The sequence below is a fragment of the Eumetopias jubatus genome, unplaced genomic scaffold, assembly GCF_037043125.1.
Source record: "Eumetopias jubatus isolate StellerSeaLion01/CBP00866 unplaced genomic scaffold, mEumJub1_p1.0 scaffold_6, whole genome shotgun sequence".
NCBI lineage: Eukaryota > Metazoa > Chordata > Mammalia > Carnivora > Otariidae > Eumetopias > Eumetopias jubatus.
This window is the reverse complement of record NW_028274812.1, coordinates 146,308,073-146,332,609: the sequence shown is the minus strand read 5'-3', so window position 1 is coordinate 146,332,609 and position 24,537 is coordinate 146,308,073. Positions and strand designations below refer to the sequence as shown.

The window sequence follows — 24,537 nt, the reverse complement described above, 5'->3', positions numbered from 1 at the left end:
CAGGATTTTGCATAGATTCTATATACGTGGGAAGCCTTTCCACAAGCCTTCACCCCAATCCCCATATCCTACCAAAGTTGTAAAAATTTAATGACTGATATTCAATACTTTTCTGTATAAAATGTTTCCCATTTTTCCAGCCTTCTTTCCATCTTCCCCAAATTTCACAGTTCTGAGTCCGAATTGGGACCACCTTCTGTATCACCTAATAAACCACGTCTCTTTCTTTCTGACTGAATAATAGGAACAATGGCAGAGGGGGGAGGGATGGTACTCTCCCAGATTATGGTTTGGAAATGGTCAGGTAAACAACTGTAAAAGACATGCTTCACACTCCGTAGCTGGGTGAAGCCCATTCTGGATCTGACACCTACCAGCTGAGCCAAGTCAGTGCGTCGCTCTCAGCCTGTTTTCTCCACTAAAAAATGAGATGAGTGCTTCCTGCTATGGAAGACTGGGGTAAAGTGACCGTGGACAGCCTCAGGGTATTCAAACCTGGCAGTTCAAAAGTAGGAATTTGCCAACAGCCCCTGTCACTTTAATCCTAATGGCTGCTAATAGGTGCCCCATCCAGCGGGCACGTGGTGGGGGAAGGTGACTTACACGGATGGTGTTCTTATTAACACTAGGATCCGGAGGCTGAAGGACGCAGGCAGGAGAAAACCTTCCAATTACACCCATGCACTTGGGGGATCTGTCACGCACTGGGGAAGACAGAGCTGGCTCACATGCAAACACAGGAATGCAGCCAATGAGGGCTACGAGGTTCATCACCGCGGGTGATGCTTGCACAGGCCTGGTGCAGGGGCCACGGAGGCTGAAGGAACAGCTGCTCCCGGGACCTGGAACAGCTCTGGCCCGTCTCGATTTCCGGATAAAGAAAGTGGGCCCCCTCGGTGAGAGCCCACCCCAGAGCTCTCCCGTGGGACCACACCCTGAACTCGGCACCGGGCCCACACGTGTCCGGAGGCACATTTGCTGGAACTGGTCCCCATCATCTTTCTGGCCCCGGGGACATACCTTTGCAGGGTCAGGAGGCCAGGTGCTCAGGCTCACAGACCCTCCCAGGAACGGCCTTCCTTAGTCAAAGACAGAAGCCCCGTCCCCGCGTCTGAGGGAAAGGTTCTCTGGCACAGGGGGGGAGACAAGCATCCATCAGGTCTGCTCCCGGGCTACCTGCTGTGCAGCCAGGCTCTTTGCTGCTCCTTCTGGCAGGTGAACCCTCCCCTCCCCAAGCCATATCTGTACCCTCTGGATTTGAGGAGCTGTTGACTAACACAACCTGGAACCAAGACTTCACTTTTCAAAGTCGTCAGGCTGTCAGGGAGGAGAGAACCCTCGGCGGAATCTCAGTCCCTGAAGTAGAGCTTTCCCTGTCCCTCCACAATTACAGCAAGTGTTGGGTTCAGAAATGGTCTCCGTCTTAATTAGGCTTAATTATTTTAATAGGAGGGATGTGCGGTGGGAAAATGAACAACTAGTGAGGCTTCTGGATCCAGCCTTTCCCATCTTTCGGGCCCCCCTTCACCTTCCCTAAGTTCCAAGGCTGTGAATCAGAATGGGGACCAGCTCCCAGACACATCAAAGTCGCTTTCCTTTTTTTCTCGAGGTTTTCTTTTTGCACGAGGAAGCGACAAAGGATGGCTGGAGAGTCTGTCTCCTGAGCACGTCACCAGCGCGGGTGTGGGGAGGACAGGACTCCCCACGCTCCTCCTGTGCCCGCGGGGTTTTGGTGGGGGGCTGATTCTCCTCCTGCCCTCCGCGTTCCAAGCTGCGGCCTCTGTAATAAAAGACAGGCCGACAAGAGAAGAGCAAGCAGGCATTTATTATCACGTGTACCTCACGTACACATGGAGATACCCAGAGAAAAATGACTAACGCCTTGAGGTGGCTTGGGACTTGGGCTAAACACCATCTTAGTAGAGAAAGGGTATTGGGGGGGGGTCTAGGCCGTTTAGGAGGAGGTAAATGATTTTTAAGAAAGGTGAATGGGCCCTTAGAAGCACAGTTGGGAGGTATGATACGTGTGACAAAGTTTGTTGGGTATGGTGTCCACTCCTCATCTACTCTCCTGTGATGCGAACCAATCTTCCCTGATTAATGAAACTCCCAGGGAGGTGATTTATGACAACTGAGTTCCTTTGGGAGAATGTGTCTTTAAGCAGATTACGGGAGTTTTGAGGACGCCTCTCCTTGCTTTCCTCGTTTCCAAGTGCTCAGAGCTCAACATAATCAATACACCAACGTGGCATCTACTGAGGTAGCATATTCTGCTGCCCTCAGCGGGTCAGAGATCTTTTCTGCAAGCGGTTCATCGTTTGTTTGTTTTTGTTTCTTAAAAGATGTTATCTATTTATTTGAGGGACAGAGACAGAGAGAGCACAAGTGGGGGGAAGGGAAGAGAGAGAGAGGCAGAGGGAGAAGCAGGCTCCCCGCTGAGCAAGGAGCCCGATGCGGGGCTCGATCCCAGGACCCTGGGATCATAACCTGAGCCGAGGGCAGTTGCTTAACCAACTGAGCAACATCCGGAGATGTATGTAATTTTTTAGAAAACCTTATTAAAGCTCTCACCAGTTTTGCAACCCAAGAGTATTTTTTTCCAGGACCCGTGAGCCACTTTTTGCAACATAATTCTGAAAGAAGATAGGGTCCCTGTTTCCCAGTTTCTGTGGGAGATTAGGAGCCCAAGTTCCAGGAGGACCTGATTCCAAACGGCAAAGCTATATCCTGTCATCTAGATCGAGAAACATCTTATGTCTTTGGATAAAGCCAACTCATTTACACAGTGTCACCCAAACCAGAAGAATTTAGGATGCACTATGTGGGACAAATGGTGCTGTCAAGACTTCTGACTTGAGGGCAAACTCTCATTATCTGGAGAACATGTATGCAATGCTTTGTGTCTGTTTGGTATATAAAGAATGAGCTCCCCCCGCCCCTCGTTCTTGCAATCTCTTTAGTGGATTGGCTGTGATGTGCATCACGTTAAGGTTGAATGCTTTTTCAATATTAAAAGTGGTTTTCCTTCTCCTTTACTTTTATAGAGAAGTCTAGTGGGTTGGCAAGAGATTTTGTTTCTAATTCTCTTTCTCCAACACCCATAGGTAATAAATGGCTGAATGGAGGATGAATCCAGAGACTCTGACCAAGAGCCTAAGCTCCTCACTACCGACCCTGGCTCCCTTCCCCGGTTTGATGTGTCCTTCTGGTCAGTCTCTCTTCCCCCTCAGCATGCCTCCCGTGTCCCCTAGACTCTGCCCACACCTTTCTCTTCTGCATCTAGATGTATGTGCCTGCACCTCTCCTTCTACTGGGAGTCACGCCATTGGTGGCGGTTCTGGGGTTTCACGTGGATTCCCTGGATTCCTGGGGTTGGGGAGGGAAAGAATTTCCTCCTACCCTTCAAATTCTTCCAGAGGGTGTAAGAATGAAATCGACAGGAGACAGATTAGCAGGAGAAAAAAAAAACCCCACAGTTTTATTGCATGCACCTAGAGGTCCAGTAATGAAATTGAGACCCAAAGAAATGACCAGGCAGGTGGTTCTTGTACTTTTCAGACAAAGAGACAATAAACCTGGGAGGATTTGACATGACCAAAGAAAACTTAACTTTGGGAGCTTTGATCGATAAGGAATTCTAAACAGAATTTAGGCTGGGGTGGTAATGAGTAGAAAGTGATAAGGGGTGTTTATACAGCTTCTCAGCTCAGAATTTCCTGTCTCTGGTGGATAAGGATGTGTCTTTACCTCCTCGTACAGGGAAGGTACCTTTCTGGGAGACTGATTTCCCTGCTTTCAGGGGGATGGAGAAAGGTCGGAGTGTCCTGGTTACACGGGCTGTCTCTTAAGTAACTTTTATTTACAATCATTAGTATACCAAAGTTGCACACCGTGGGGCAACCTGCCCTGCCCCCCCCCCCCACTGGCTAAGTCCCAACTGATGGGAGACATTTGTTGAGTCACTTGGTCTCTCTCTGTTCCTATGCTTTCTCTTCTGTAAAATGACAATGAAAATAAGACCTATCTCAGAGAGTATTTGTGGACATTCAAGAAGAGATTCCAGAAAGACAGTCAAGAAATCGTTGCTATGTATGTTCAGTGTGAGAAAAAGAAGAATCTTTCCCAGCCTTGAGGAAAAACCAGGACAGAGAGGCTTATGCGAATGGACCACATGTGCATTTCTTGGCATGGACCCGTGTGAGTCAGAATCTCCAGCTCATCCCTAGGGCAGCTCTGGGTCATCACGATCTGGGTGGTGGAATTGGTAAAGGCACCTGAGAACTTTGGGCTTCCCTGACATTCACCAGTTCTGCAAGTAATTGACAAGTCGAATGTCTCCAAGGAACACCTCCTCTTCTTTGATGCTCTTTGTACTTTGAAGAGGAAATACTATTTAAAAAACTGAGGCGTTTGCTTACAATGTATCTGTTAAGCTTTGTTTAAAACATCAAATGAGGAAGTTTTTGTTCAAATTCCTGCCTCCTCTCTCCACCCTGCCCCCTGCCCTGTGCACACTGTGGGATTGCTGTAACCCCAAGGATAGCTTGTGGTCAGCACAGAACTCAAGAGTTGTATTCTCTCTCTACCGGCTCATCTACAATACATCTTAATTAGGTATCACTTGTTGGTGATGGATAAGCCTCGTCTTCGTTCCTTTTATCACTAGTTTTCCTTTCTCCCTAGGTCCAAATTCCATGTATTAAGGGAAGGAGCTATCAGTTCCCACATTAGAAGCCTTGGGTTTGCTTTATAAATATGGGCAGATGAACAGTTAGGTGAGGGAATGAATATTTCTGAAATTGGCAAAAATTATTCTAAAAGTCCAATCTGAAGCATCTGTAAGTTTTCTTTTTTTAATATGGAAAAGCAGTTTCCCTGAGGAGAACGCTGGGGCGCTGCTGAGTAATATCACCAATGACTTGTCCCAAATTTTGTGTAGCCGTGGTTCGATTTCTTGTCAAATCAAAAGGTTTAAACAAATGAACAGTGTTATAACACGGGGCAGTTCTGAGCCCTTATATTATAAATGGATTTTAAAACTAAAAGGGTCTGTTTAAAACTGCCTTAAATTGGGAAATAGATCATAAATAACACTATTGAGAAGATCTTTCCCAGTACTATGGACATTCAGCGGCTTGTCTCTCATCGTTCAGAATTCTCTGACCCGGGGTGAGTCTCACCGGATTGGGAAATGTACACCTACTGAAAGCCACTCTTTGTCCTTACTTCCACTTTCGCTAATTCCTTTTTATGGGTCCCAGGGTGTCAGAGAAGAAACCACAGATGTTGATAATTTCTTTTCAATCCAAAGTCAAGAAAACCTTAGAGCCCGGTAGTATCTGAGAAAATGTACCGTTTTCAAGGAAATGCTATGTCTGTTTATATTCCTCTTTTTTTCTAAGATTTAATTTATTTATTTGACAGAGAGAGACACAGCGAGAGAGGGAACACAAGCAGGGCGAGTTGGAGAAGGAGAACCAGGCTTCCCGCTGAGCGGGGAGCCCGATGCGGGGCTCCATCCCAGGACCCTGGTGTTTATATTCCTCTTTAGCAAAGTGGCGGAAATACCATTTCCATCCTCTTAACAATCACATAGGAACAACCACCACAGTTTAATTTTGTTTACAATGCGCCAGGCGCTATTCCAAGCATGCTGCATTTATTGAACTCATCTGATTCTCTCTCTCTCTCTTTTTTTAAGGTCCAGTGTGGAGCCCAAAGCAGGACTTGAACTCACCACCCTGAGCTCAAGAGGGATGCTTAACCACCCGAGCCACCCAGGCACCCCTGAGCTCACCTGATTCTTACAACCATCCTACCAATGCCGCTACTTACTATTACTCTGTTTGTATACGAAGAAACTAAGCCTGGACCTACATCTCATAAGGTCTCCAAAAATAACGCCAGCTGGATCATAGATTTGAAAGTATGAGATTATGACTTATAATAAGAAATAAATATTTGGTCTTTCCCCCTTTTCCGGGCACAGGGCTCCAAGGACCATTGAAATTTCCTAAGTGATGAGAGGGATGAAGGTGTCTTACTATTCCCAATAAGTCTTTCTCAACCACACCTGAGCTCACGTTACTGAAGTGATTTCTGGAATGATCCCAAGGACGGGGGCTGGTTGCCAGGGGAACCACCAAGGGATCAAAGTGTCAGGCTCCTCCATCCCTACCCCCTGACATCTGGGGAGGGGAAAGGGGCAGAAGATTGAATTAAATCACTAGTGTCCAAGGATTTAACCAATCTTGGTAAAGTAATGAAGCCTCCATGAAAACCCGGCACGGGGTGGGGTGGGGTGGGAGAGCATCTGGGTTGGTGAACCTGTGGTAGTGTAGGGAGAGCGGCCCACTCCCTGAGGACAAGGAACTTACGTTCTCGTACGGAAGGTTTGCTGAGTCCCGTGAGCCACTTTAGCAGACGAGTCAGACCTGAGGAGGGGGTCGTGGTACCTCCAGTGGACAGCTGGCAGGTCAGAAGTCCAGGTGACCAGCTGGACTTGCAATCGGCTGGCATGTGAAGTTGGGCAGAAGAGGGGAGGGCAGTCCTGTGGGGCTGGGCCCTTCCCCTGGGGGATCTGACACGATCTCCATGGAGACTGTGTCAGAATTGCATCACACTGTAGGCCACTCAGCAGGTGTTGCAAGACCATCTGGAGTTCAGAAGTGTTGTGAATGTGAGTGTCCCGTGAGCATGAGCCAGCACAGGGACTGGAAGCAAGAGGGACTTCAGTCCGTCAAGACACTGCTCTGAGGCCAGGGTTCAAGGTTTCCACAGGCTTAGAGACAATCCGAGCTGGGAAAGAGAACGGTTGGGACATCATAGCCATTAGGCAGGAGTGGTTGTCTGAGCAAAATTAGACGTAACAATTTCAAGCCTGATCGCACAAGTATTTCTATTTTCCAGGAGCCCGAGAGAATGTCCACCATGAAGAAAGGCATCCTGTGATTGTCCCGTGTCCACGAAAATGGAATGCCCACAGAGAGTTCTGGTTCAAGATGGCGAGGAAGGAACCCACCACTCACACTTATGAATGGACCGATTCCTCCTGAAGAAGAGCTGAGGGCTGACTGAGCAGCTTCCGAAGGACCAGAGACAGAAGAATGGCCAAGAGAGACAGAGACATAGTAGCCAAGGGAACCCCTACGCCCAATTCTGAGAATGGCTCGGAGGCGGGACAGGACCCAGGGACCAGGAACAGATCGCTTTGTCTTTGGGCACAGGGAAAAAAAAAACAAACCAACCCTATGGTTTAAAAGAACATATAAAAGAGACCACACTAGAATCTTGCCAAGAGACAAAGGAGCTGCAGGAAAGCGCTCCAGGTCAAGGACCACAGAACTACAGGGTTTATAGTCCCACCCCACCTTGGAAGTCTGGACCTGAGCAGGGCCTGGACAGCAAAACGGGTGGGTGCGGTCGTCCCGGTGCGCTTGGGACCTCAGGGAGCCCAGGGTCCACAAGCCCAGATCAGCCCCAGCCTGCACGGGGACGTGGGGAAAAACGAAGCCAGGGCTTAAAAGGGCGCAGGAGCGGGAACAGCCTCTCCCACTCCACCTTATTAGCCCAGGCCAGAGCAGGGTCTGGGTGCCACAGGGGTGGGTCCAGTTGCCACAGGGAGCTTCTGACCCCCCTTTCCCAGGGCCCACACGCCCCCAGCAGCCACTCTATGGTGTTGGGCCTCAGAAAACAAGCCCTCGTTTGGGGGCTTTGGTTTTTGTTCTAATTTTGACAGTTTTATTTTATTTTTACTTTTAAAATGTGTCTTGTTTTGGTTTGTTTTGGTTTGTTTTTGTCTTTTTGGTTTTGTTCTTTCTTGGTCTAGCTCTTTTTGTGTTCTTTTTTCTTCTCTTTTTCTGCTTTTATTTTATTATTTTCTTTTTTCTGTTCCTATTGCTTTCTCCTTTTTTAATTTTTTTTCTCTTTACTCTCTCTGTAAACAGCCAGGGTTTAAAAGAGGAACTAGGAGCACCTGGGTGGCTCAGTGGGTTAAGCATCTGCCACCAGCTCAGGTCATGATCCCAGGGTCCTGGGATGGAGGAGCCCAGAGTCCTGGCTCTCTGCTCAGCGGGGAATCTGCCTCTCCCTCTCCCTCTGCCCCTCCCCCACTCGCACAGGGGCACACTCTCTCTCTTTCTCTCTCTCAAATAAATAAGTGAAATCCTAAAAACAAAAAAAGAAACAAACAATGGAGTAACGCAGCACATGGGGCCACAGCTCCAGGCAGCCAGCAGCAGTCAGCGAGCACACACCATCTGCACGGGGGGCACCATACACAAGACCCCTGCTTCACTCCAGGAGAAGTAGCCATTTCACCTAATCCATAGAAACAGACACCGAAAGTCAAGCAAAATGGGGAGACAGAGGAATATGCTCCAACAGAAAGAACAGTCGGAGAAGCACTGATACCACAGAACTGCAAAAGATTCCAAGAAAATACTGTGATGAGTGACAAAATTGAAAATGGTCCATCTGTACTCACTTCCTTACTTGTAGTAGGTCTATTCAGAGTTTCTATCTCTTCCTGCTTCAGTTTTGGAAGATTGGATGTTCTCTAGGGATTGATCATTTCTTCTAGGCTGTCCTGTTTGTTGGCGCATAATTTCTCCTCATTTGAGACAACATGGATGGACCTAGAGGGTATTATGCTCAGTGAAGGAAGTGAGACTGGGAAACACACATGTTGTATGAAACGGAATCTTAAAGAATGAATAAACAAAAAGCAGAATCAGAACTATAAACAGAGAAAACAAACTGCTGTTTGCCAGAGGGGAGGGGCTGAGGGGCTGGGCAAAATGGGAGAGGGGGAGAGGGAAATAGAGGCCTCCAGTAATGGAGGGAGTAAGTCACGGGAATATAAAGCAGAGCCTAAGGAGTACAGTCAACGATACTCTAATGACCGGGTACTGGGACAGATGGTAGCTACATTATGGGGAACACAGCTCGGTGTACAAACTTGCCAAATCGCTAAGTTGTACGCCTGCAACTATGTAACATTGTGTGTCAACTCCACTAAAAAAAGAAAAAGAAAAAGAAAATAACTTAGTGGAAGAGGCTATTCAAGCCTTTGCCCACTTTTATTGGGTGAATTTTCTTATTGATGTGGAAGGGTCTGCATACATTCTAGACATGAGCCTTTCGTCCATTATGTGTGTTGTGCACATCCTCTCGCGCTCTGGGGGTTCTCTGCTCAGTTTCTTACTGATGAATGCTGATGAAACGAAATTCTTAATTTTAATATGGTCCAAATTATAATTCTTCTTTTTCAAATGATTTTTAAATATTTATTTATGTATTTATCTGTCAGAGAGAGAGCACGAGCAGGGGAAGAGGCGGGCAGAGGGAGAAGCAGGCTCCCCGACGAGGGACTCGATCCCAGGACCCTGGGATCATGACCTGAGCCGAAGGCAGACGCTTAACTGACTGAGCCACCGAGGCGTCCCTGTAAGTCTTTTTTTATGCTTAGTTTGGCAACCTGCGTTGGGTAAAAAGTATCTTTGCCTACTCTGTAGTCATAAAGACATTCTCTTATATTTTCTTCCAAAAGCTTTATTACTTAGCTTAATTAAAGTCTTCAATCCATCTCTGATTGTATTATGTAGGTTAGGGAGTCAGGTGCAATTTTCCATGTGGGTATTTCACAGACCCAGCATGATTCACTTAAGACCAATATTTACCCACTGCACTGAGGTGTTGCCCCAGTCTTAAACCAGATTTTTATAAATATGTAGTCTGGATTCAGTCTCTTGTTCCGTTGATCAGTTTACCTATTCTGGAACAAACGTGTACTGCTTTATTACTATAGATCTATAACAGGGATTGGTATCTGCTAGTGTATCTATTATTGCTTATAGTAGGTCCTTTATATTTTCAATAGCCCAACTGTGGAAGGAGCCAAGATGTCCTTCAGCAGATGAATGGATAAAGAAGAGGTGGTCCATATATACAATGGAATATTACTCAGCCATCAGAAAGGGCGAATACCTACCGTTTGCATCAACATGGCTGGAACTAGAGTTATTACGCTAAGTGAAATAAGTCAATCAGAGAAAGACAATTAGCATACGGTTTCACTCATATGTGGAAGATAAGAAATAGAGCAGAGGATCATGGGGGCAGGGAGGAAAAACTTAAATGGGAAGAAATCAGAGAGGGAGACAAACCACGACAGCCTCTTGACTCTGAGAAACAAACCGAGGGTTGCAAAAGGGGAGGTGGGCTGGGGGCTGGGGTAACTGGGTGATGGGTATCAACGAGGGCGGGTGATGTGATGAGCACCGGGTGCTATACACAACAAACACATCACTGAACGCTACACCAAAAACTAATGATGGACTAGTATATGTTGGCCAATTGAATCTAAATGAAATTAATTAATTAATTTAAAAAAATGAAATTGACAAATGATTTTTTTCTGCCCAGAAAACAAAAAGCTCTTTTTTATCACTAAGATTTCTTATTAACTCTCTAGGTTTTGACATACTCTCAAATGATTTTTGTCAAAAGCTTCTTCCTAAAACCAAAGGGTAAAACTCATTACTGCTTCTTTGTACTATATTTTGAAAATTCGCCAAAAGTATGTCCTGCCGATAGATTGTCAAGCTTTATGGTTATAGCTTTCTCCCCTGTCGTCCTTTTTGCTCGCCAGATTGAGAATAAAAATGAGCCTAAGGTGTCTTTCACAGCTAAACTATCTTCGAATTTCAAGATCCTCTCTAGTCCAAACAAATACAATATTATTGATGATATAAGAAAGAGGGGTAACTAAAAACAACTCCATATGCTTGACATTCAGCAGGTATTCTGATGAGATTACAATACTATGGAGCTGTCCTATTTGCAGGCACACCTTGTTTTATTGAGCTTCACTTTGTGGCATGTCACAGATACCGCATTTCTTATAAATTGCAGATTTGTGGCAACCCTTTGCACAGCGAGTGTGTTGGCGCCATTTTTCTAACAGCATTTGCTCACCTGTGTCTCTGTGCCACATATTGGTAATTCCCACAATACTTTAAACTTTCTCATTACTATTATATTTATTACGGTGATCTGCAATCAGTGATGTTACCACCATAATTCTTTTGGGGTGCCAGGAACTGCACCCATATAAGATGGTGAACTTAATCAATACATGTGTGTGTTCTGATTGTCCATCGACTGGCCTTTCCCCCATCTCTTTTTTGCTCCTGCAGTCTTCCTCTTCCACGAGACACAACCATATTGAAATTAGGCCAGTTAATGAGCCTACAGTGGCTTCCAAGTGTTCAAGTGTTCTGAGAGTTACACACGCCTCATTTTAAATCGAAAACTAGAGATGGTGTGGCTCAATGAGGAAGGCATGTCTAAAGCCAAGGTAGGCCGAAAGACTGGCCTCCTGTGCCAAAGTGTCGGCCAAGTTGTGAATGAGAAGGAAACGTTCTCGGAGGAAATGAAAAGGGCCACTCCAGCAAACACACGGATGATAAGAAAGTGAAACAGCCCCATTGCTGATACAGAGAAAGTCTCAGCGGTCTGGATAGAAGATCAAACCAGTCACAATATTCCCTTCAGCCAAAGCCTCATCCAGAGCAAGACGCCAACAGTCTTCAACTCTGTGAAGGCTGAGAAAGATGAGGAAGCTGCAGAAGAAAAGACTGAACCTAGCGGCAGTTGGTTTATTGGGTTAAGGAAAGAAGCCGTCTCCAAACATACAAGCGCAGCGTGAAGCAGCAGGTGCTGATGGAGAAGCTGCAGCAAGTCCTCCAGGAGATCTAGCTGAGACAATGAATGAAGGAGGCTACACTAAACAACAGATTTTCAAAGTAGATCAGACAGCCTTCTCTTGGAAGAAGATGCCATTTAGGGCTTTCCTACCTGGAGAGGAGAAGTCAATGCCTAGGCTTAATGCTTCAAAGCACAGGCTGACTCTCTCGTCGGAGGCTAACGCAGCCAGTGACTTTAAGTTGAAGCCAATGCTCATTTACAATTCTGAGCATTCTAGGGCCCTTAAAAGTTATGCGAAATCTACCTGTCTGTGCTTTATAAGCGGAACAAAGCCTGCAGAACAGCACACCTTTTCAACATGCTTTACTGAATATTTTAAGCCCACTGTTGAGACCGACGGCTCAGAAAAAAATATCCGTTCAAAATATGACTGCTCGTTGACAATGCACCTGGTCACCCGAGAGAGCTCTGATGGACACGTACGAGATCGAGGTAGTTTTCACGCCTGCTGACACAACGTCCTTCTGCGGCCCATGGATCGAGGAATCAGTTTGATTTCAAGTCTTATGATTTTGGAAATACATTTTGTAAGTCTGGAGCTGCCATAGATCGTGATTCCTCTGATGGCTCTGGGCAAAGTCAACTGAAAAGCTTCTGGAAAAGATCCACCATTCTAGGAGCCATTCAGAGCATTTGAGTTTCACGGGAAGAGGTCAAAATACTGACGTTCACCGAAGTTTGGAAGAACTTAATTCCAACTGAGGGATGACCTCGAGGCCTTCAAGACTTCAGTGGTGGTGGAAACGGCGAGAAGAGTAGAATTCGAAGTGGAGCCCGTACCTGTGACTGCATGCCTGCACATGCGACTGCATGCCTGCAATCCCATGATCGAACTGTGACAGGCGAGGAGTTGCTCCTGATGGATGCGTCAAAGAGAGTAAGCTGGAACCTACTCCTGGAGAAGATGCTGTGAAGACTGTTGACGTGCCAACAAGGGATTCAGAATATGACAGTAATTTAGTTGATAAGGCAGTGGCAGGGTTTGCAAGGATTGACTCCAATTCTGAAAGAAGTTCTACTGTGGGTAAAATGCTATCAAACAGCATCCCACGCTGCAGAGAAATCATGTGTGAGAAGAAGAGAGGGCAAACCTCATTGTGGTCTTATTTTAAGACATTGCCACAGCCACCCCAGCCTTGAACAACCACCACCCCGATTAGTCAGCCGCCATCAACATCAAAGCAAGACCCTCCACCGGCAAAACGATTACGACAGAATTGGGGTCAGCACTGAGTAATGCATAGAATCGTTGAATCAGGGTGTTGTACACCCGAAACTACTATAATATTGTCTGTTAAGTTTACTCTAGGAGGCTCCCAGGTGGTTTCCCAAAGCTGGGTTAAACTGGGGGTACTACTTGGAGTTCTCAGGGGTGTAGGTAGGGCTGCATCCCGCCTGGACTTGACCTTGCCCGCAACTCCACAAGGGCTCAAGAGGTCCCATCACAAGAAGTGGTTGAGCAGTCTGCAGTCGCTGAGGGTCCAACACCTGCATCCCTGGACTTGCAGGTATCTGGAAGGGGATTCGGGGCTCCTCCTCCAGGAATTAGGTCGCCTGGGACCTGATGGATGACAAGTCGCAGGGCTGAGGTTTGGAGTGTGGGGAGGGTGCCCGGCGGCACAGGTGGGACAGCCCGGAGAAGGTCTTCGCGTCCTACGAATGGAGACCGGCGAGGCCAGGGCCAGGGCAGAGAGAGCCCTGTCTGCAGCCACGATACCCACCTTCCTTCCGCGTTGAGGGAAAGGCACCTGAAGGCGGGCTAAGTAAGAGCAGGCCCGGGAACTGCGGTGACAGAGCAGGGGGCTGCGACCTGCTGGCCTCCCCGCGCCCGAGACTGCAGACCACACCAACCTCCCTCCGAACCCCCTGCTCCGCAGCACCCGGCGTGCTGGGGGCCGCGTCCCTCCTGCGCGCACTGCGCCTCGGATGGAGGTGAGGCCCCAGGGCCGCAGGCAGCCCGCACCCACAGAGTTCTCCACGGCCCCCGCGCCCGCAAGAGCCGAAAGAAGGACGGATTTCCCTCGGCTGTTCCTTCACCTCGTGAATCTGCCGTGGGTAACGTCCTGCGAGCGTGGAACACGAGAGCGCAGCTTTGGGAAGGCGCCGCGACGCACCAGGAAGCCCGAGGGCAGCGCTGGCCCCCGGGGACGCGGCGGAGCCCGCGGGCGGAGGAAGGTGCGCGCGGGGCTCTGGCGCCCAGCGCGCTGCGGGGCCTGCCTCTGAGCCGGGGGGCAGCACCCCCCTCGTGCTGCGGCCGCGGCCTCTTTCCGGGCCGCCCAGCGCTGGCAGGAGCCGCGGCCGGCCTTCCCCCGCGGGGCCTCAGCTCTCACTGCTCCTCGCCAGACGTCCAGTCCCGAGTCCTGGGTCCCCGCGGCGCCATCAGAGACCCCGGCCCTCGCCCCCCTGGTTCGGCTCCGCGCTGCTCCCGCGCTGTTTCCGTATCAGTAATGCCAGCCTCTTTTCTCTGCTCCCACAGCGCTAGGGCTGGTGGCTGCTTCCCGGGGTCGCCACCTCTGCTGAACCTTCCCGGGCGTCTCTTACACTTAGAGTGGCCGTGTTAACAAACTTGTCGTGACGGAACAATTCTCGATATTAAATTCACCCTGTGCAGAGAACTGGCGTAGTTTCTGCCTCCTAGTCGGCCTCTGACAAGCTGACACCATTGTTGGACTCACTCCAGCCACACACGTTGCTGGAGAAATAGTGTGTGTGTTTCTAGATCACCGTCCCTCTCTCCATCTCTACGTAAGGCGCTGCATCGCCCCACTGGCCTAAAGATCAGGGCATGCTGGCCGGGGAGAGCGGTCACGCGAAGGGAGCCTGGAGAGCCACCCGGAGGTGCACCGTTTGGCAGCCACTCAGGAGGAAATCTCATGAAACAGCTTTTACTGAGACTAACATCTGCTGTCATTGGTAGGTACACAAATGAAGAAGAGAAAAATAACCTTGCTTGTCTAGAAAGGAAACAGATGGTAAGTATTTACTGATTACTGATAGCCAAGTGCCTTGGAGACTACAAATTGTTTGGCTCAGACGTCTTTATAACCGAGGGATCCCATTGTAAACCCTAGATAATCAATTGAATACATTGTAAATTGGAATAGTTCATAACTCGGATCTTGTCACTTTCCGAATTTCCTTTTGTAAGTAGTCGGTGATAGTCCTTTCCAAACGGGAGAGTCCTCACTGGGAAACATATACTCTGAAAAAAGTCAGTTTCCTCCACAAGAGCCGGACTCTGTCCTATGGCTAACCTACTAACTGGACAAGCCACAAAGGACAAAGCACAGCCATGATTTCAACCTACAGCCTCTAGTTTCAGAGTCGAGACTGGAAGGAGGAGACAGAGAGGAGCAATATGATCCACTAGATATTCTGGGGGTGCCTCTCACTGCAAAACAAACAGTTTCTGAAAAACACATTTCTTTCCAAACACTGTTTCACATACAGAAGTCTGGGAAATCTTAAAAAAAAAAAAAATGCCTTTTGAAGATGGCAATCCCAACTTCCATAGAGGAGGACAAGTAATCAAGAAAATACCACACCAAACCAACAAAACAAAACAAAACACCTCAGATGGTTTCACTAGGGCATTCCACAAAACTGTTGGGGTACAAACAGTCCCCATACTATGTAGCTTGTTTCAATTGATAGGAAATGAGAGAAAACTTCCAAGTTCTTTTAATGAACGGGTATAATATTAATGCCCAAACCTTGATAAAGTTAGCATACCCACTCAAAGAAAATTTCAGCCCAACATGCTCTGAAAACCAATGCAAAATCCCAAGTAAAATGTTAGCCAATGTTAAGAAAATAAAATGTTATCCAGTATTAGCCCACCATGAACAAGCAGGGTCTGTGCTAGAAATGGAAGGATGATTCAGTACCAGGAGAGCTATTACTATCACACCAAATTAAGAGTTCCAAAATTCACCTATTTTTACGAAAAACCCTTGAGAAACTATAAAAGAATTAATTATTCCTTATCATGATAAAACACTCATATAATCCAATCCTAAAGCCAACATCTTAATGAGGAAACCCCGAAAGCATTTCCACTGATGGCAGAAACGAGGCAAGGATGCCTGTTATTTTCACTACATATAAAACATTTTCCTCACAGACTAAAGACAGCAATTTCAGGTGTAAGAACTGGAAAAGAGCACAGACAACTATATTTACGGTGACATATTGTACACTGGGAAAGCTCTAAAGGTGCACTGCCTGAAAGAGAAGCCACTAGCCATACTTGGCTACTTAAATTTCAATTAACTCATCAAAAGAGTACAAATTCAGTTCCCTCGTCATACATTTCAAGTGTTTCATAGCCACAGGTAGCTGGTGGCTACCATATTGGGCAGCAGAGACATAGCATAGATATTTCTGTCAAGGAAATGTCCATGAGGCAGTGCTGCCCTAGAGAGTCCAGGATAAAACTAATCCAAACCATAAGACAATTCAGCAAGATAATATAAAATTAACAAGTACAAACAGCAGCATTTCAGGGGCACCTGGGGCGCTCGGTTGGTTAAGCATGTGACTCTTGGTTTCAGCTCAGGTCATGATCTCATGGGTGGTGGCATCCAGCCCCTCGTCAGGCTCTGAGCTCAGCGCCGGGTCTGCTTGAAAGCTTCTCTCCCTCTGTCCCTCCCCCTGTTTGCTGTCTCTCTCTCAAATAAATAAATACATCTTTAAAACATTTTTAAAATATAGCATTTTTATACCCAAATAATTACTGGCTAGGAGATCTAACTTAGGATTAGGTTACCTAATTAGGATACCTCACTTATAAAAACAACAAAAACAACAAAATCTTAGCAATAAACTTAAAACACTCCTGAAAGGCATAGAACAGTCTTAAACAAATGGAAAGGCAACGCTCATTCTTGATTAGGATGGCACAACATCATCAAGACCTCGGGTCTCCCTAAGTTATTTATTTTAGTTTATTTCATCTGTCCACTGAGGCATTTTATTCGCATGTTAGTATTACATCCCTAGAAAAAGCAACCCAGGAGTTTCCCTCCTGTGTGTTTTCATCTTGCTTCCTCACGGTCCATGATGCCAGCTGAGCTTGTCAGCACAATGGAACCAAACTGGTGGGTCGGGAGCAGATTATTCTGCCGTTTTTCTAGATCTTTGAGTTGTACATCAAATCTAGAGCTGATCACTCCACACTTGTTTAACCTGCCCGTGAGGTTCACAACACTTTTCTCAGCTCTGCGATCATCAGTGACTTCAAATTTGCCATGTAGCCACGTTTCATCATCACAGCGAGAAACCAGACGATGACTTGGGGCATCGTCCTAATGAGAACGTGGTGTTTGCCTCTCTTCTCGGCACTGTTAATGCTCTTGAGAGCATCTGCCAGGACATTCATGTGCATCATTATGGCAGCATGGACTGATGGAGGAAAGAGTCCCTAAGCTATTTACAAATTTAATGTGGTCCCAAGAAAAATGTCCAGCGAGCATACCCACGGAGCTAGAAAAGTTTATCATTAAGTTAATATGGAAAAGTAAACATACAGGAATATCTAGGAAGATGCCAAAGGGAAAACCTTTAAGGGAAACTGGCCCTCTCATTAAAATATACAACGAGTCCTCTATAATCAACCGTGTGTTACTGGTGCATGAGTAGGCAGGCAGACAGTGAGCTGAACAGAAATTTCACAAATAGATACAACTACGTATGCAAGTCTAGTGGAAGATAAAAGTGGTATTTCAAATCTCCGAGAAAAAGAATTTAATAAAGGCTTTTGGATCAATTATATAGCTATTTGGAAAAAATTGAAATTAGATCCATTCTTCACACCACATACACAAGGTTAAACGTGGTGCTATAAATTTAGCCTCCAAACTTGTCTCTGTTTGAAACAATCTCTAAATTAAAAAACTTTTTTTTAAAGATTTTATTTATTTATTTGAGAGAGAGAGAGTACGAGAGGGAAGAGGGTCAGAGGGAGAAGCGGACTCCCCGCCGAGCAGGGAGCCCGATGCGGGACTCGATCCCGGGACTCCAGGATCATGACCTGAGCTGAAGGCAGTCGCTTAACCAACTGAGCCACCCAGGCACCCTAAATCAAAAAACTTTTAAAAAATAACAGCGAATAGTCCCGGAGGCAAATGCTGGACCTGAGGAACTGTGACTCAAGAGCGTGAACTCTCAGGGATTCCTCACCATTCCTCTAGGTACTGCAAGCCTCCCCGCCTTTGCTCAGGCCCTTCCTCAGTCTGGGACGCCCTCTCTCTCTCTCTCTCTCTCTGTCACCTCTAGAAAACGTGCTCGAGACTAACCTTCATAGGGCAGTTCTCTTTTCTGAAGGTTAGTCTTGAGCGATCCAGCAGTTGCACTAGTAGGTATTTACCCAAGGGATACAAAAATATTGATTTGAAGGGGTACATGCACCCTGATGTCTAGAGCTGCATTATTTACAAGAGCCAAACCATGGTAAGAGCCCAAGTACCCATCGACTGGTGAACGGATAAGGAAGAGACGGTGTATATACACATACGATGGGATACTCCTCAGCCATAAAAAAGAATGAAATCTTGCCATTTTCAACCACCTGGATGGAGCCAGAGAGTAAAATGCTGAGCAAAATCAGTCAGTCAGAGAAAGACAAATACCAGCTGATTTCACTCATATGTGGAGCTTAAGAAACAAAACAAACAAACAATGGGGTGGGGGGGAGACAAACCAAGAAACAGACTCTTAACTCTAGAGAACACACTGGTGGTCACCAGAGGGGAGGTGGCTGGGGGATGGGGACTTGGGGGTTGGGGGTTTAGGAGGGCGCTTGTGATGAACCCTGGGTGTCCCGTGGAAGTGCTGAATCATGAAATTTTACATCGGAAACGACCAGGACACTGGACTCCCGGCTCCGCGGAGGCGGAGCAGCGGCAGGAGCGCCCCCGACGGAAGGGGCCCTCTCTGCGCAGTCGCACCCCGCAGCGTCCCGGCGCTAAGGGCTCGGAGCAGAGACGCGGCGCGGCCCCGCGCGGACCGGCCGTCTAACCGCCCAGACCGTCTCAGTTTCCACGAATCCCCAGCCGGGACTCGCCAGGGCCCCTGGGGTCGGCTCCGGGGGCACCGGCCGCGGCAGCCCCCGCCCGCGGCGGGCTCAGGTGGGCGCCCCCGGCGCGCGGGTGCCGACCGCCCCCAGGTTCCCACGCCGCCGGGCCACGCCCACCGCCTGCGCGCATGCGCCCCCGGGGGCCCGGCCGCCCGCGCCAGGGAGCCCCGACCCCCACCCCGGCCCGGGGCTGCGGTCGCCGCTCGACCCCTGTCCTGAGTCCTGGGAGAGCGGAGCCTGCCTTCTCCCCATCGCGAGGTTTCCAGTCCAGTGCTTGGTCCACTCGTGTGGGAGCCGGCCATCCCCATGCGCCCCGGACGTCCCCGAGCCGTCTCCTCCTTGGCCTCCCCCCCAGGGCAGCCGGGAGTTCCCGAGGGTAAGCTCTGGAATTAAGTACCCCAGAGGCCCGAGTGTGCAGACGAAGTGGCCGAGTGGTTAAGGCGATGGACTGCTAATCCATTGTGCTCTGCACGCGTGGGTTCAAGTCCCACCTTCGTCGGTTCTGTGCTTTTGGTGTGAGACATTCATGAATATTTTCAGAAGTCGGCTCCTGGCCTTTCCCGTTGCGGGTATGCGCCCTTCGGGTGTCTGTCGGGCCAGGGCTGGCTGGCTCAGTGGATAGGGCATGTGGCTCTTGGTCTGGGAGTCAGGGCTTCCAGACCCACTTTGGGGCAGAGATTACGTCAATCAATAAATTAAAAAGAAAGAAAATTCTGAGAGAAAGAGAGAAAGAAAGGGCATAGAAAGGGCATGTGGCTCTTGGTCTGGGAGTCAGGGCTTCCAGACCCACTTTGGGGTAGAGATTACTTCAATCAATAAACGAAAAAGAAAGAAAGAAAGAAAGATGTGCTCAGTGTGCTGAGTTTCACCTGGAGAAGGTTACCTTCCTCTTTACTGACTACGTGACCTCTGCAGTTCACCCCTTCCTTCCTTAAGGGAGTGTTCCTGCTTTGGGGACATTAGTTTTTGAGAGCAGATTTTGCAGATTATTCCTCAGTATCACCCAACATCACCCAACCAAATCTATTCTCTTGATATTTAGCCTACTCCTTGAAGGGCTTTTGTTTTTAAGCAATTCATAATTAGGAGAATTACTTGGACAAAGGCCTGAATCTGTGAATCTTTTTACCCATCCACCAGATTGACCAGTTTCCAAATTGTTGTTTCATTTTACAGTGTTACCACTAACACCCGAGTAAGCGAGATTCTCTGGGACAGTGGAAATTTCGTTTCACAATTCTTTTCGTATTTTGTAGTTATATAACAATAGAATATAGGTTTGGGATTGATAGATGTTTGAGATCTACCCATTTAGGAACATGTTTGGAAAATTTTCTCTCCTCCAACTTCAAGTAGTTCTTGCAATTACATCGCCTTCTGTCTAAAAGCTATTATTTTTAAAATAATTTAGTAAAAATATTTTTCCGAAACCTTCGTTAAAAAAAGGCGAAGACATTTAGGGATAGCAATTTAAAACCACATTGAAAATTGGAAATACTACCATAAGAATAGTCTTACTCATCGGAGAGCTTCAGTACTGCCCTCTAGGGGCTGGCCCAGCGCCCTCGGCCTGCTTTCTCCCATTCCTCTCTTTGGGAAACTATCCCATCTTCCGCAAACAAACTTGGCAGCACCTCTTCCACATAACCTAGTACAAAACCACCGAAAACCTCATAGGCCCGCCTGGGAATATATTTAGAGTCTGGGGCTATTTATAATGAAGAGAAAATGAAACTGCATTAATGGGAAAGAAAATCTGAAAGTAGGAGTCTTTGCCCAAACACTTGGCTTCCCAGAATCGAGCGGCCTGTGGAAGACCAATACAAGGAAAATACTTCCCTCTCAAACAAAGGTACTGCATTGTGTGGTGACCCTTTTAGTGAAGATAACGTACAGGTTGTCATTTTCTGGTGATGCAATAAGGCCGTGTGTTTTTACACCTGGAGATGGTGGTTATATATGTATCTGCAAAGAATAATGCCTATCAGAGGGCTTTTCTGGTGTATCAGGGACACTGAGCCACGGCTCATGATGTATGTAATGGATCAGAGTTTTGTCCAAAGGACTCTATTACTGTCCTTGTGGGCACTCGCTGTGGGTGATTCTATGAGCCTGAAATTCAGTCTTGGGGATGAGCATACAATAAGCTAAATTTGCAACCAAGATTTTTTTCTGTGCTCCATACCAGCAAAACCAACCTGCCCGTTCAGATCTTTATATAGCTAACGTATGTTCAATCTCAGCATGTGCTAACATGAACCCCAAATTCCCCCAACCTGATGTCACCCTGTGTTTTCTACTTCGTCATATGATATTACCATCAGCCAACTCCAAAAAAATCTGGGTTTTCTTAACGTCTCCACCTCCCCACACCCCACAACAAAGACTCAGTTACTCCTCTTGCTTCTGCGTCTTTCATAGCTCACAAATTTAGGCTGTCTCATCTGTCATCATGCCCCTTCTATTTTCAGCATCCATCACATACCTCAGTTTGATTAGTGTAACAACTTCCTGGTTTGTCTCCTGATTCCAGATAGTTTTTTGGTGTGGGGGAGGGGAAGGGCAGAGGGAGAGAGAGAGAATCATAAATAGGCTCACACCAAGCACAGAGCCCGAAGCGGTGCTGCATGTCAGGACTCTGAGACCACGACCTGGGCCCAGATCAAGAGTCGGGCACTCAACCCACTGAGCCACCCGGGCGCCCCTCCTGATTCCAAATTTTATCTCTCTGATACATACAACTTAATATTTCCAGAGTTGTCTTTCAAACCCCCAAACATTTTCTGTATGTTCAATGCTTATAGTTTTCAGTGAGTTTTCCTAGTTTTTGAGATCAAGTTAAGCTGCAGAGATTCCAACTTTTAAATGCCCTTCGGCCAAAGACTTCCAGACAGGAGGCTGTGGGCAGCACAAACTCAGATCTACGACTTGCAGCAGCCTGGCCAGGGCCTGGGGGCCCTTGGAATGCTGCCTGCAAGGGTCTTTATAGGAGGTCTGAGCCCCACTGCGGAATCGGAGGAGATCTATGCGGAACCTGGATCCGTTCAGGATGTTTGATGTCTCCCCAGGGGGTTAGCAATGCCAATAACCAGGAATTGGGTGCTGTCAGGGGACAAGGGCAGTTTATAAAGGAGGGATCCCCAAATCTGGGGGCATATCGTAAAGTGAGTTGGGGCATCCTCGGGAAGAAAAGAGTGGTCACTCAAACACAGGATCATTATGCCATTTCATAGCTGCGGAAGAACGTGCGGAGAAATGACTCAGGCAAGTGGGTCAGTGCGACCTGTGTCTCTTCTCTCAACCTGGTCGATACTAGAAGTGATTTGATCTTTATCAGTCCAAGCTGACTGTCACACTTTCAGGCTGGAATAAGAATTGCTCTTTCAGGGGCGCCGGGGGGGCTCAGTCATTAAGTGTCTGCCTTCAGCTCAGGTCATGATCCCAGGGTCCTGGGTTCAAGCCCCGCAGCGGGCTCCTTGCTGGGCGGGAAGCCTGCTTCTCCCTCTCCCACTCCCCCTGCTTGTGTTCCCTCTCTCGCTGTCTCTCTCTCTGTCAAATAAAAAAAAAAAATCTTAAAAAAAAAAAAGATTCGAGTCTTATAGTTTTCAGTGGAGAAAGCATAAGTGATTTGTTTTTTCATATATATTTGATTTTTTAATTTTTAGTAAAAAGTTCCATTATTTATTGTTAATATGTAGAATGCAATTATTTTTTATATTGACCCTCCATCCACTGAACTTGCTAATTTTATTTCTTTTTCACTGTTTCAAATTTTCTGCACACACAATTTTATTAATGGTGCCTACAGAATATTTTACTTATTTCATTCCATTTTCTTTTTTTTTTTTACCTTCTCATAATGGCTAGAATCTCCAGAATAATGCTGAGTAGAAATGATGACGATAAATGTTTGTCTCATTTCTAACCTCAGAGATAAGCATTTAAAATTTCTGCATTGAACATGATGTCAACTGTGGTTTTCCTATGAGTTGAGTTAATCTCAAATGAAGAAACTTACCTTCTATTATAATTTTCTAGAGAAGTTTTATTTATATTTTTAATGACAGGGTGTTGCTTTTTGCAAGTGTTTAGGGCGTAAATGTATGTATTTTCTCCCTTTGTTGTCTTGATGAGATTCATTATATTCCTTGATTTATTGAATATTAAGCCCTTCTGGCATTTCTGGAATAAATATTAGCCTTTCTATAAATTGCTGGGCTCCATTTGCTAATATTTTGTCTGTAATTGTTGCATCTACATTCATGAGCAAAGTTAGCCTGTGATTTTCTTATCTTGCAATGTCCTTTTTCCGATGTTGGTATCAAAGTGATGCTAGTCTCTTAAAATGAGTTTGGAAGTGTTCCAGGGATTCAGCTCTTGGCCAAATTTAGCTCCAGAACTCCCTTTCTCAACTCTACTTAGGCTGGAAGCTAGTCTAGGATGCTTCCACCCGACCTTCTACTGTCTGTCCTTCACTCAGGATCACACTTATCTTCATCAGCTGACTCTTCAGCCTTCCTGGCTCCCTCCCCATTTTCTCTCAGGCTTTTGCCCTGATCACATCTCTGCGCATTTAATTGTGTCTTGGTGTTTGCTTCTTGGAAGACCAGACTAGCCTACTAGTTTTATAATACACTTCTAGTTTATGCTGGGCAGAATTTGTGCTGGGCAAAAAATAGCACTACACAATCTACCTTTAGCTATGAACAGAATCAACATAGAAAGCAGTTTTCCCAATTTCTCAGTGAGCACTCCAGCAGTGAGCCAGTTGGGCATCCCTGCTGATCAGCACAAAGGGGCTGAGACTGGCATGACCAAATGTCAGAGGTAATTTAATATTTACTGTGGTGTAATTATTTGTCAAGAAGGAGCCTATGCGGAAGGGGAAAATGAAATCTGCCCAAAAAAAGAGAAGAAAACAGGTCGTGAGCCTGAGAGCACTCTGAGTAGCTCTGATCTCCGGGCTGGAGTTTCTTTGAAACCTGGAGCCCTGAAGGTAGAGCCCACTCTGGTGACGCTTAGATAGACGAAGAGCCGTGTGCTCACTGCTCCAGGAGACTCCGAAAGATGACCTTTCGCAGAGCCATGAGAGTAGGGAAAAGCCAGGGGGCCAGTAGCCCAGATGCAGCATGTCTCAGTAGCGATCAGATGCTGGAATCCCAGATGTGCTCACTCCGTCCCCTGCTGCGATGTAGCAGAGCAAGCTGGAGCTTCTCAGGAAATTGCAGATCCCGAAGAGGAGGAGATAGGGAGGCGCTTGCTTGCAGTCTGTGGTTTGAGCTTCCGCTGCTGCTGATGGCCTGGACCACGCTGAGGAGGCCGGCGGTACAGACTGAAAGACCATGGGCCACACTCCCCGGATAAAGCACAGTCTTGCAACCAGCATTGCCTAGGAAATTTCTGAGATGAGAAAAGGTGGTTATATCTTCGCTCCCTGTGGTACAGAGAATGGTTGTATTTGCAAAAGCCAAATGGATGAGGATAAGGTCCATTTTTTTTTTCTTTTTTCCAGGTCTCACGAGCAAAGTATATCCATGTCTCACCAGTAGAAAGAGGTTCCCCACAATTCCAGGTCCAAAAAGAGAAAGCCAGATTACTCCCTGGATGATCTTAGTCCAAGTCATCTTCTGACATCAGGCACGGAGCTAGGAAGAACTTTGAGAGACACAAATAAGTAACGATTACATAGTTTA

At 47.0% G+C, this 24,537-nt stretch overlaps 1 non-coding gene across 1 annotated transcript; it reads left to right on the top strand.

Annotated features, from left to right (window-relative positions):
* The first annotated feature begins 19,261 nt into the window (after nt 1-19,261).
* On the top strand, nt 19,262-19,343 carry TRNAS-GCU (transfer RNA serine (anticodon GCU)). Its single transcript has one exon. It is a non-coding gene; the product is annotated as a tRNA-Ser (tRNA).
* The last annotated feature ends 5,194 nt before the right edge of the window (nt 19,344-24,537 follow it).